Consider the following 12,519-nt stretch of genomic DNA (forward strand, 5'->3'; position numbering starts at 1 on the left):
ACAGTTGTTTGTACGTGGCTGAAGTTTAACTAGGGTGACCAGATCTGAGATTGTGAAAAAGAGAACACGTCGCGGGGGAGGGGCGGGGTTAGTGAAGAGCTGCCGTTGTATGCTTAGCTGAACCTATGTGTGCTTTTAGGTCCTTTACACCTTTATTTACTACACAGGGGAGAACATGGGAATTTCTTTTTTAATTCATCCGAGAACTTACATTTACCTTTCGGCATAGCTGCTCGAGATGAGGGTGGGTACATGAGCTTTGCCTGAGGTAAACAAGGACTACTGACGCTCAGACTGACCAATTAAATGTTTACAGAGAAGGTTATCGACCAATAACGGTAGCTCTAGAGTCAGATCGTCCAATCCGAAGATTTTAGGCTACTTCACCCACGCCCCCTTCTCATTCAAGCGAACCAATCGGAGTAGGGGAGGGCGGGACTAGTTTGTGAACGAAACGCTTCTCGAAGTTCTATGTAAGCTTTATAGAAAAACAAAATCCCGGACGTTTGTGAAATTCCGCCCGGACATTTTTTTAAGTCTAAAAAAGAGGACATGTCCGGGTAAAAGAGGACGTCTGGTCACTCTAGTTTAACTTGTCTACCTTGCGCCCTGTTATTCTTGCTATGCTTCTGACCTACCATATCCTGAACTGCATAAAGGGTTACACACCAAGAATGAATGAATAAACATGTCACATACTTCTATTTATGAGACAAAAACGAACTATGTGTGAATAAATCAACAACTTTTGGGGAGAAAAACTTTAAAGGCTCAGATCTAAATGTTAATTCAGTTAAGTGTTCCTCATAGAACCCTTACATTCAACTTAAAATGTGAATGGGACAGGTTTGGAATGCTGTAGTGATGGGTTTTGTGACATCACAAAATCATTCAATTCAAAACAGGCTGTTTTTTCCACTTAGGTTTTACTTTACGAACTGGGAGTGGCACCTTTTAAATAATTCACCTTTCAAATATGGCTTTTCAGGTGAGTTCATCTTATAAATATATACTCACATGTATATTTATACTACGCTCCAAAAATTATTTCTTGAAAGGAGCTAAATTGTCTGCAGTGCCATGAGGAAATTTAATTTAGAAATTTTCTAACTGTCTGAAATAAATGTCATGTATAAGTACTGTCTATATTATATCAATACTTTATCAATATGTTAATACTTTTTAGTGTAACTGAGTCATTACAAACCTACAGGACTAGAGTGCAGGATTGCTCTAAAAAAATCCTGTTGGCAACAAATCTAGCTTTTACGCTGAGGCCAAGCCATGATGTAAGAGGCTTTGGTTAGACTGAGAGAATGTTGCTGTTTTTCAGGCTGTTTGTACGAACTTTTATCCCTTCTGACTGCCATTTGATCTCAGGATCTGAGTTATTTTCCTCTTGTGTGAGAAGTACTCCATTTACTCAGCCTCGGCTCCATTTCTCACTCCCCCCACTGGCCTCTTACACTGATGTGCCTTCTCAGGAGGTCTGGATATGAGCATCGTCTATAAAGAGAAAACCTGACTGTGTAACTCAATGAAATGCAGGAGGAGACAGGACGCTATTTATTTCCTTTTGAGTCTTGGGAAGGAGATAAATGGGCTTACTGTCGCACGAGCGAAGAGCCAGCTTCATATTTTTGACGTTTTTGTGTTTAATGTGTTATATATTTTATATGAGCCATCTTTATGCACCCCCTTTTTGCATTTTCTTTTAAAGCTCAAATGCAGTTATTGATGCGCTGGCTCCAGTACATTATGCGTTATTTGTTAGCAAGCACCATTTTTGCATATTGACAGTAACAAGAAAATGCATGTATGGAAACTCTAATATAAATTGACTTATGTTTAGGGGCTGGGTTTCTGCACACTAAGCTCTTCTACAAGTAATATATAGTTCTTTATATTGCTAATCCAAGCATGTGGCTTTTAAGAGTCCAACTTGATAAAAGAAAGGCGTTTAGACCTCAGGCTCCTAAAGACTTTTATCTTGTGTAGCTGCTGTGACAGATAGCTTCTCTTTCTATTGCATCTAAAGTGAAGGAGTAGAGCAGGGACGAGTGCAAGGAGAGAGCTCCTTAAGGAGCTGCTTATATTGGTTAGTTGTAAGATAGAGCAGGTTCTTTTTCCATTATGAAATATTACAATGCTTCAAACCTTTGAAAAATAGTAATTTGATAATGCAGTCTAACAATGTATAATATTCTGTGTTAATCTGTTTGTTGGTTTATTTGATATAAATCTATAGTTGTATAATAATCCTGTAGCGATCTATAGTCATTTGTCTTCAGGATTCTTATAGGCAGCACAGTAGCGCTACAGATTTGCTGCAACACAGTTCCAGGGCCCTGGGTTTGAGCCTTGCCTTAAGTTACTGTCTATGATGAGTTTAGTGTGTTCTCCCTGTATCTGCATGGGTTTCCTTGGTGGACTGGCTTTGTGAACTGGTCAACAGGTGTGAGTGTGTGATGCCCTGCGATGCACTGGCACCCCGTCCTGGGTGTGTTCTTACATTACACCCAGTGATTCTGGATGTGCTCTGGACCCACCGTGACCCTGATCAGGACAAGGAGGTTACAGAAGATGAACGAATGAATGATTCTAATTGAAATCCAGTTGTAATTCTTTTTCTCCTAGAGGAATGTATTTTTGTGTGGGTAATTTTAAGATAATTTTACATATGCAGAATAAACTACAAGGACAAATATATTACTAAGATCACCTGCTGAATGCAAAAACCCAAACACCCCAGGTCAAATGGCATATTGCATTGATTTTGCAGTGTAAAATAAGCAAAGTAGAGCACAGTTTATATTTATCTATTGAGTGTTACACATTGGTAAAAAAAAAAAAAAGACACACAAGATCTAAAATGTATCATTAGTTCTCCACAGGCCATTTTATGTTTGTTAAATTAATAATCCTAATAATAATAATAAACATTATTTCTTAAAATCAGCATCTGTACTTCACACCAAAATACAAAAAAATTCTCATTGAATTTTTGAATTTTTTTAATGCAACTTAAACTTGACAGCAGGCAGTGATTATCCGAAATGTATTCCTGAACATTGTTTTTACTGTACGTACTGAAGACGCCGTGTTGTGTCTTCTTGGCTGTACAGAGACATATTCAACAGCCCTCTGCTTGTGATTCATTATTATTCGAGGTCAGTAAGATGACTGGCTGGAGCTGACCTTGAGCAGGACAGACAAAGTGGAAGTGCTTTGTTTTTGTTTTGATGCTTGGATCTGCCACTTAGACTTTGGGCTTTAATAAGAACCATCGTCCACCTCCGGTTGAACTTTTGTGTCCAAGCTGACAGGGGCGTTCACATCACTGAACTGGTCATGGTTACTACACACAGTAGGAGAGAATGTGGGGCCAGTGAAAAAATGTAAAAACTGACCATTTGAATTTTACATGTGTATTTATACGACAACAGAAAAACAACAGTGGTCCCTTTAGATTATCAGTCACATTATATGGTCAAATATTTGTACACCTCCAACTTCTGAATTAAAGGCTTTTTATATGGAATTTGTTTCCTGTTTTAATTGGACACAAAAGCATTAGTAAGGACAGGTACTGATGTTGGATGATTAGTTTTGTATCAAGCGCAAAGCTCATACTACTCATCTTCAGCAATTGCATTGGCTTCCTGTTGAGTCTAGGATTAAGTACAAAATTATTCTTCTACATTTTAAGGCACTACAGGGACTGGCTCCTACATTTCTCCCTGAGCTTATTCCTTCATATTGTCCCTCTCTTTGTCTTTCACCCCTGGACTTTTACTAAGCCTTCTTTTAGACTTTCTACTATGTGTGGTCAATGTTTGAACATAGCTGCCCCCAAACTTTGGAACTGTCTTCCTCCTGTTCTTTGTGACAGTTAGACCCTGTCTCACTTCAGATCTCTGCTTTTGTCCCTACATTTTTTGTTTTTTTCAGAGCAATTGCGGTGTGTTTAAAAAATGTTTGTTAAGTACCTTTTCACAAAAACAAACTTACTGCTTGTTGAATTATGGCTTTGTTTTCATAGGACCTGCTTTAGATGCTCTGCGATTTAGTCAGATTTCTGATGTTTTGTTGTTTGTCCCTAATAATAATGTAGTAAAGTAGAAATAGAATATTTCTATGTGCTTTATCATTTTTATCTCATAACAGGGACAGACTATGCTAGTAAAAGCCTGGGAACAGTAGAGTGGCTGGTTCTACCTCCTCCAAATGAACTCATCTCAAAAACACAACATGTTCAAAATGTCTTTTCAGTCTTAAAAGAGGTTTGTGTGGCTATTTGTTAGTTCTATTGTGTTTTGTTTTTTAAACAATGGTCTTTACTCAAGTTTCATCTCTGTATTTCATATCTGTTTACTTCCCCTAAAAACCAGTGTGAGGTGTCACATGGCAGCAGACGCTGCTCATAAGTGGAGCTAGTGACAAAAACAAACTATAGCTCCTGTCCATTCTCAATGCTGTGAATGTGGTTATTTTTCTTTTACACCGTGTGTTTTGAATACATAAAGCTTTTATAAGAGGTGCTTATAGACAGGCTCAAAGAGAACTGGGCTCTTACGCTGGGTTTAGATGATTTTAAAGGTGAAGTGGGAGGCTATGACTCTGTGATTTATAGCAGTGTTCTCTTCTGCTGGATTGATGCTATGCTTTCTTCGGGCCTCATGGCTTTTACTGCATCATCTTGCATCCAGAGACATGGCTTCGTCCCAATAAAGCCACTTTTACATTCGGGAGGCTTTCTATAAACAAAAGGACAGAAAACTATTAAAGGAACTAATGTAAAATGACTTTCACTTTAGGGAGGAATAAGGGCGTTGGGGTCCACTGTAGACACTTCAGATCACTAAACACTCCTAATATAGTTGTACGCAAATGTTTGGGCAACTTTTCAAAGGTTTTGTTGCTGTTGTACGCTCTTATAAAGAGGATTCTTCCAGGTTTGTTTAGTAAAGACAATGATTTTACTTAGAACCATGATTTCTGTATAGAACCAGCTGCATAGTAAAATTGTTCTTCAAATTCATGAAGAATATGGTGTGTATGGTTCTATATAGCACCACAATGGATTCTTCTGTTGTAACTAGTCAGACTTTGTAACCAAAAGGTTTTTTAAATCTGAAAAATCAGGGAAAGAACCATTTCTGAATGGATATAGTTCTAAATACAACATGCGGTTCTAACTGAGCTTGCCTTAACCCAAGAACCCTATAAGAACTCTTTTTTAAGAGTGGACATGAAAATAAGTGAACTTGTCCTCTACACTTAGCAACCCTTAGTACTGAATTTTCCTGCTAATTTCAGCTCAGAAATGTTGGAGACCTTCGAACATTGGCAAACAGTGACAAATATAAAATCACTACTTGTAATGTTATAATTCATATGGTTGCTGTCAAAAGAACGGCATTCATTCATTCATTCATTGTCTGTAAGAACTTATCCAGTTCAGGGTCGCGGTGGGTCCAGAGCCTACCTGGAATCATTGGGCACAAGGCGGGAATACACCCTGGAGGGGGCGCCAGTCCTTCACAGGGCGACACACACTCACTCACACACTCACACCTACGGACACTTTTGAGTCGCCAATCCACCTACCAACATGTGTTTTTGGACCGTGGAAGGAAACCAGAGCACCCGGAGGAAACCCACGCAGACATGGGGGGAACACACCAACTCCTCACAGACAGTCACCTGGAGCGGGACTCGAACACACAACCTCCAGGCCCCTGGAGATGTGTGACTGAGACACTACCTGCTATCTCCAAAATTGTAACCTGATAAGGAATAAACCTTCTTAACTTGCGATGGAGATTTTATTCCAGGTGATTTTGGAGCATTTCTACTGGTCCTTTCATCATGAAGATTGCACAGAATGTGAAGGAAGTGTGAAGGACAGTTGCTGTGTTCAAAGGGTGTAGTTAACTAAAAATGGACAAAAAATATATACATGTTTTTATTCAGAAAGCAACTATATCAGTTTTATTATTATGCACTGTAATTCAAGTATTTTATTTTGATTAAAAATTATTACTAAATGGCCCCCTCCAGGGTGTATTCCCGCCTTGCGCCCAATGATTCCAGGTAGGCTCTGGACCCACCGCGACCCTGAACTGGATAAGGGTTACAGATAATGAATGAATTAATTAATTATTACTAAATGTTTTGGTTGCTTTATGGAATGAATCAGAGATCCTGTACTAACCCTATTTTAAACATGTGAGGGACCCAAGCTAGCGTATTTAGCATAAACTAATTCATTCAGGACTACAAGGCATTTATATTTTTTGTTTCAAGCTCTAAACTGTGACGCTAATAAATAACCAGTTCAGTAATTATTTATTGCAACTTTTTGTGTTAAAAATGATTGCCTGCTCCTTGAAGTGTGTAAGTGAAAAGTTTGGAGTCTGTGAGATGAGGAGGCATGGCTGTTGGAATGAGAATGAAGGGTGAAAGCAGGAGAAGGAGAGTTGTAGAGACAAGTGGAGCAGTGGAGAGACATCAGTTTTAATCTGTGGCTACAACACGCAGCATTACGGCCTCTAATAGAAGTGAGCTGAGAGAGAGAGAGAGAAAGAGGGAGAGGGGCTGAACAAACAAGACAACTGTATCTTTCTCTAACTAGCACACACACGGCAGAGCCGGTACGAGGCTGTAAAATGAGTGATGTTTGTAAAAACAGACAGTTGTGCCCACTAAGCATTTCTGTGTGGACGCCCTAGTCTTTTTTATGTAGAGCTCCTCCTAATGCACCCTGACATTCTGTTTTGATATCATTAAGACATTATACTTGCCGTTTTTGAGTGAAAAAACACACTACTTAGAAAGTCGAAATTCATAAATACATTTATGTCAAACTGCACTTAATATTGATTTTGTTAGTGTTCAGATTCAATAATAAGGTACAGGGTGCATGAATATTTAAATATAATCTTCATTTCTGCATCTCCTAATGGCCTCGGCTCCTCCACACTCAATTTAAACACAATTTAGAAACTATAATGTATTGAAAAATACAGGGATTTGGCAATAAATCATAGGGAGAATATCCTAGGCCTATTATAAGATAGTTCAATATTAGCCCCCAGAGGGGCCTGCACAATTAGATTCCTGTTTTTAAGCTACTCAATTATCCTCCTGCTCTCATTTCATGGGACTTTTACCTTTCTACCTCAAAGCCGTTTACTTATAGAAGAAGCTTGATGCTGTGATTCAGAGTGGGAGGGTGTGGGGGTAGTATTACATTTCGGAAAAGAGGATGCTGCTTTTTCGGTGAGAGCTTGTGGACTGGAAGAATGGGCTGTGTGTGCGTTATCTGTGGTATTCAGACTAAAGTGGAAATGTACTATTTAACAAAAACACCTCTCCACAGCATTGTTTTGAACTACACGCTGATTTACTGTCAGTCACCAAAAGATAACTTAGGCCACAACTGTAAAAATGAAAAGGTCCTTGTTTCATAGAAACAATCAGCTGACTGTAAAATTATGTGACACAGATTGTTTGGTTAAAATGAAATTTCTTATATTTTTGCTCATAGCAGGAACACTGTGAAATCAGCTATATATAATATATATATAATCTGTATAAATTCCATTATACTGTTGAGCACATCATTCCAAAAACTTGGATCCCTTACATTTTAGCTTTTGTTATAGTACATTTAAAGGAAAATCCAACGTTTTTCATCCTAATCTTCCTAATCTTGCTGCATATTGACAATAATTTTAATGGTTTCCTGTATATTGGAATAAAACCAAAAACCTATGAAACACATTCATAATAAAAACAAAAGGGAATGTGCTTCATCTGGCCCAATGTCTTTGGTTATATGGGTTCAGTTGCTTTGTTTAAGAAGATAAAGGAAACTCAGGGCAATTACTGTGGGTGGTAATTGATTCCTAAAGATCACCCAGTCAGTTTATCAAATCAAGAGTCTGAGGATGCCACACTGAATCTAGAGAAGATACACACACATATTGTCACTGTCCAAAGAAAAACACTAGTGAAAATGCAGCACAACAATAATTTCAGTAAAACATAGAATCATTGAATTAATTACATTATTTAATGTGCTCCCATTTTGTTTTAATAATTAAGCACAAAAAAATACATAAGGAAATTGATTTTGTTTTTCATTTTATTGTCATTATTTTTCTTTGTTTTAAAATGTTAAAAAAACAATTTAAATGAAACAAGTCCCAGTTTTTCATCAGTAGATACATATACATCTAACATTCTGCAAATATGTTGCATTTGTTTGAAATGACACCCCCCCCCACCCAAAAAAAAAAAAAAGAAGAAAGGAGTGTCTGTCAGTGATTTAGTGAAGTGTCGCACAAGTAAGAGATGCAAACTGAGACTTGTCAGCTCACCAGAATGCAAAGAATCCTTTAGTCCTTCACGAGACACCATTAATATCTGGACCACAGTCATGCCGTATGCTCCACATTCTCACACTGTAAACAAACTGGTGAACTGCAGGAGCTTTTCCAGCATTTGTGGACTCCAGCAGCAGCATCAGAGCAGCAGCTGGCTCCACATCCAGCTCGTGCTGGAGAGAGGCTCCATGCACATCCACAGCCCATATGCTTCCTGTAAACCCAATCACACACTCTTATTTTTCCCTTGTTCTACAGTGTCGGGCGTCAGCATTAATGAGGGACATTTTGCAGACAAATTTATCCTGTAGTTTTCACTCACACTACACAAAGAGGCAAAATGGTTTTTATTAATCTGTTTTCTCTTTTGTTCTTTCCAGAGACAGTGCCGTAGATTTTTTTCTTTTTATATGAGAATACTGCTAATGTTGGAGGATGAAAGCTGTCATAGCTGTTGCATGTGAGCCCTGCTTACATTAATAGAGCATTCATTTCTCCCAGGTGACCAAGCAGATGTCCAGTGCAGATCTGTTTCTAGGCCTAGGGTTGGAATAAAGGTCTAGTAAAGATATTGTAAAAAAAAAAATCATAGAAGATCATGTCTATTAATTGAGATACAGCTGAAGTTTAAACGTTCACATGGGTTTGGAATGCATGCTTGGTATAGGATTGTTATGTGACCTACCACCTACCAACTGTGCGTTTTTGGACTGTGGGAGGAAACCGGAGCACCCAGAGGAAACCCATGCGGACACTGGGAGAACACACCAAACTCCTCACAGTCAGTCACCCAGAGCAGGATTGAACCCACAACCTCCAGGTCCCTGGAGCTGTGTGACTGCGACACTACCTGCTACACCACCCGCCGCCCCTAAAAAATTATTTATTCATTCATTCATTCATTCATTCATTATCTGTAACCTCTTATCCAGTTCAGGGTCATGGTGGGTCCAGAGCCTACCTGGAATCATTGGGTGCAAGGCAGGAATACACCCTGGAGGGGGCGCCAGTCCTTCACAGGGCAACACAGACACACACACATTCACACATTCACTCACACACACACACACACCTACGGACACTTTTGAGTCGCCAATCCACCTACCAATGTGTGTTTTTGGACTGTGGGAGGACACCGGAGAGAACACACCAAACACCTCACAGACAGTCACCCACTTGAACCCACAACCTCCAGGTCCCTGGAGCTGTGTGACTGCGACACTACCTGCTGCACTACCATGCCACCCATATAAAATTAGATTTCTGTAAATATAACCACTTCCCTATATTTGCATTCAGCTCAGGTGTTATATAAAAAGACTCTGAATCTGTTCAGACTGTTTCCATTTTTAGGAATTTTAATTATGGAGAAAGGCTAGATAGCACCCCTTTTATCCAAAAAAGGTGTCTCAGAGAGTAAGATATGATCTATAATCTGCCCAATGATTAGTATAGAGCGTATTATGTAAAGGTGGCCTAGCTCTGTGGGCTAATGGCTTGCCTGTCTATATAAGTTATGGATGTAGCCTTTTGTGCAGAAGGGTCGCCCATAAAGGCCCACCTTTTTAATTCACAGTCACCCCTGGTCATGCTAAATGGCTGATAGTGGAATTGGAAGGCTAGTTTATACCAGTACACACGCTCTTTGTTCCAAATATAGCCATTAACTTTGATGAGTGAACAGAGGAACATTTTCCCCCTCTTCGTTTTCACAAGGTTAAACATTTCTTATATCAGCTCTAGGCTACGGCTTATGGATGTACCCTTCAAACAGATCTTGTACATTAAGCTGTTTCATATCGATGAGTCTTTTTTCCTTGTTGCTTTTGAATGTGTGAGTGATTATAAATACTGCTTAATTACATCTAGAAAATGTTGAATATGTTTAAATTTATTTACAAAGAAATGTAATTCTTTCACTGCTTGTTGTTCCTTGCCGTCCATAACATTTCTCATTATTGTTGGAACATATAAATGCACTCTGCGAGAGACCCTTTCACTGTTACTGTGTCTGTGTTCCTGTGAAGAGCCTTCAAAAACACACATGCCCCTAGTCCCCGTCTGCAGCCAAAACACTGATTGCAAATGTAGCAAAATCCTGATTACTGAATCTCTGAGCAGCCCCTTTGTGTACGCCACTTCATTTTTCCTTTCTTGAGTAGATTATTAAAAATTGATAATTCTTTGTAATGGCCTCATTTCTGTCAGTTTTCATATTTTAATCCCGTTTTAAGGAAAACAAGATACATTAATCAAATATGACAGAACACACTCTTAATGTAATCATGCAGGGGAATATGAATTGCAAATGCCCAACCAGCACCTCCTCTCTCCAAATGTACTTCCATTAATGTTACAAAATAAAATAATCATGACCATTTTAAATAGAAATCGTCTACATGCCACGCAATGGAATATTTACTCTTTGCTTTGTTGGAATTGGAAAAAAGTGGGGGCTTTTGCATTGAAAGCAGGACCAAGCACGTTTTCATGTGAGGAGCAAAACATAAAAACCAGAAACATTCAATGTGTTGACGGTTTTCTTGTCACTGGAGAGAGACACTGACTTTCTGTGTTATAACCTGGAATCCTCTGCCTGAACTGTCCAACTCTTATTAGTTAGCTTCATACTCCGGTGACCTGGGCCTTGTCTGGCAGCAGGTAGCAGTTAGAATTAAAGTAGACTGTGAATGATAAAAATATCATTGAAATAGAAACTAGCAGTCACCGTACATCTTACTTTCTCTGATGACTGTCATGCAGTGATACCAACATTACATGTTTTTTGTGGACAGTATGAAAATAAAAGCTGGTATGTACTGTGTATTTCAGTTTCTTGATGAATGAACCAATATGGATCCAAAAAGTGAACACATTGAAAGTTACGACGGCTTTTCTTTCTCATTCTTCACACTTTTGCAGATACGAGGTTTTTGTCTGACATCAGCGATTTTTAAACCCAGGCTAGGAGCTTTCTCCCAAGGACTAGTACTAGAATGCAGAGGAAAGCATTAAAAAATCATAACCAAATAAGTATGTGTTTGCGGAAAAAAGAGGTGTAAGCCCAACAGCGCTCATAAGCGGAAATCAGCATGCAAAAACAGAATGAATATTTAAAGAGGTTAGGGAGAAAATGGCTCTAATGAAGAAAGGCAGTTCTGAAAGGCTGACCCTGGCCTCTGGAGTGAAGGAATTCTTCCCTGGGAACCTCGGCCACACTTAGAGAAAAGTAGATAATTCGTTAATGTCGCGCACTTGTTGGAAATGGCAGATAAATGGATCCCAGCCATTATTTGCCAGCCTAAGTGAAGTGAAGGAGGCAGCATGGTGGAGAGGACAAACCCAGTTATGAGTGATAAGTGTCTGAAAGCTAATGAAGGCTGGATAGGCCAAGGTCAATGGCTGCCAGCGAGGTGTCTGTGCCGCTCTGCTGTCCTGCTGCTTAAATATAGTGGAAATATACATTGAGCTTTTAACACCTTGAAACATGGGAGAGGATGGAATTTGAAATATGGGCTTGTAATGGCTTTTTAATGATGCCCCCCCAGCCCCCCACCCTGGCCTGAGATTGGAAATCTGAGGTGAACCTTGATATCGCTGCACTAAGTGCTTGTAATGCACCGTAACTTTTTCCCTCAGTGTGGATGAGGCCATTCCACACAGGTGACGGATGCCTTCCTGACGTATCATGCCAAAGGATAATACCATGGCAAAAGGGTTTAAAGACACTCAGCAATATGGACAGGAATAGTTTTTGTCCATTAGATGTTATTGTGATATTATGAAGGCATTTCTGCCTTAGAACAGCCATAATAGCACAACTGTGAGTTATTTCTGTCTCCCATTTATGAAAAACGTATAAAACATTTTATAACCCACACATTGAAATAAGGCAATATGGTAATTTTATTCAAAGTCACATTTATTGTTTTTTTATTATTATTGTTATTATTATTTTAAACAAAAATGTAGTCCATTAGTCAGTGTCTGTTATGTATGAGGCTAATGGAGCTAAGAAGTAATCAAAGCTTATTATCACCAATTAGCATATTAGCATTGTGCAAACTGCATGTCTCAGGCATTACATACTTGCTATAAATTTTTAAAATATTCTTATAAATGGACT

The sequence above is a fragment of the Hoplias malabaricus genome, chromosome 5 (genome assembly GCF_029633855.1).
Source record: "Hoplias malabaricus isolate fHopMal1 chromosome 5, fHopMal1.hap1, whole genome shotgun sequence".
Taxonomy (NCBI): domain Eukaryota; kingdom Metazoa; phylum Chordata; class Actinopteri; order Characiformes; family Erythrinidae; genus Hoplias; species Hoplias malabaricus.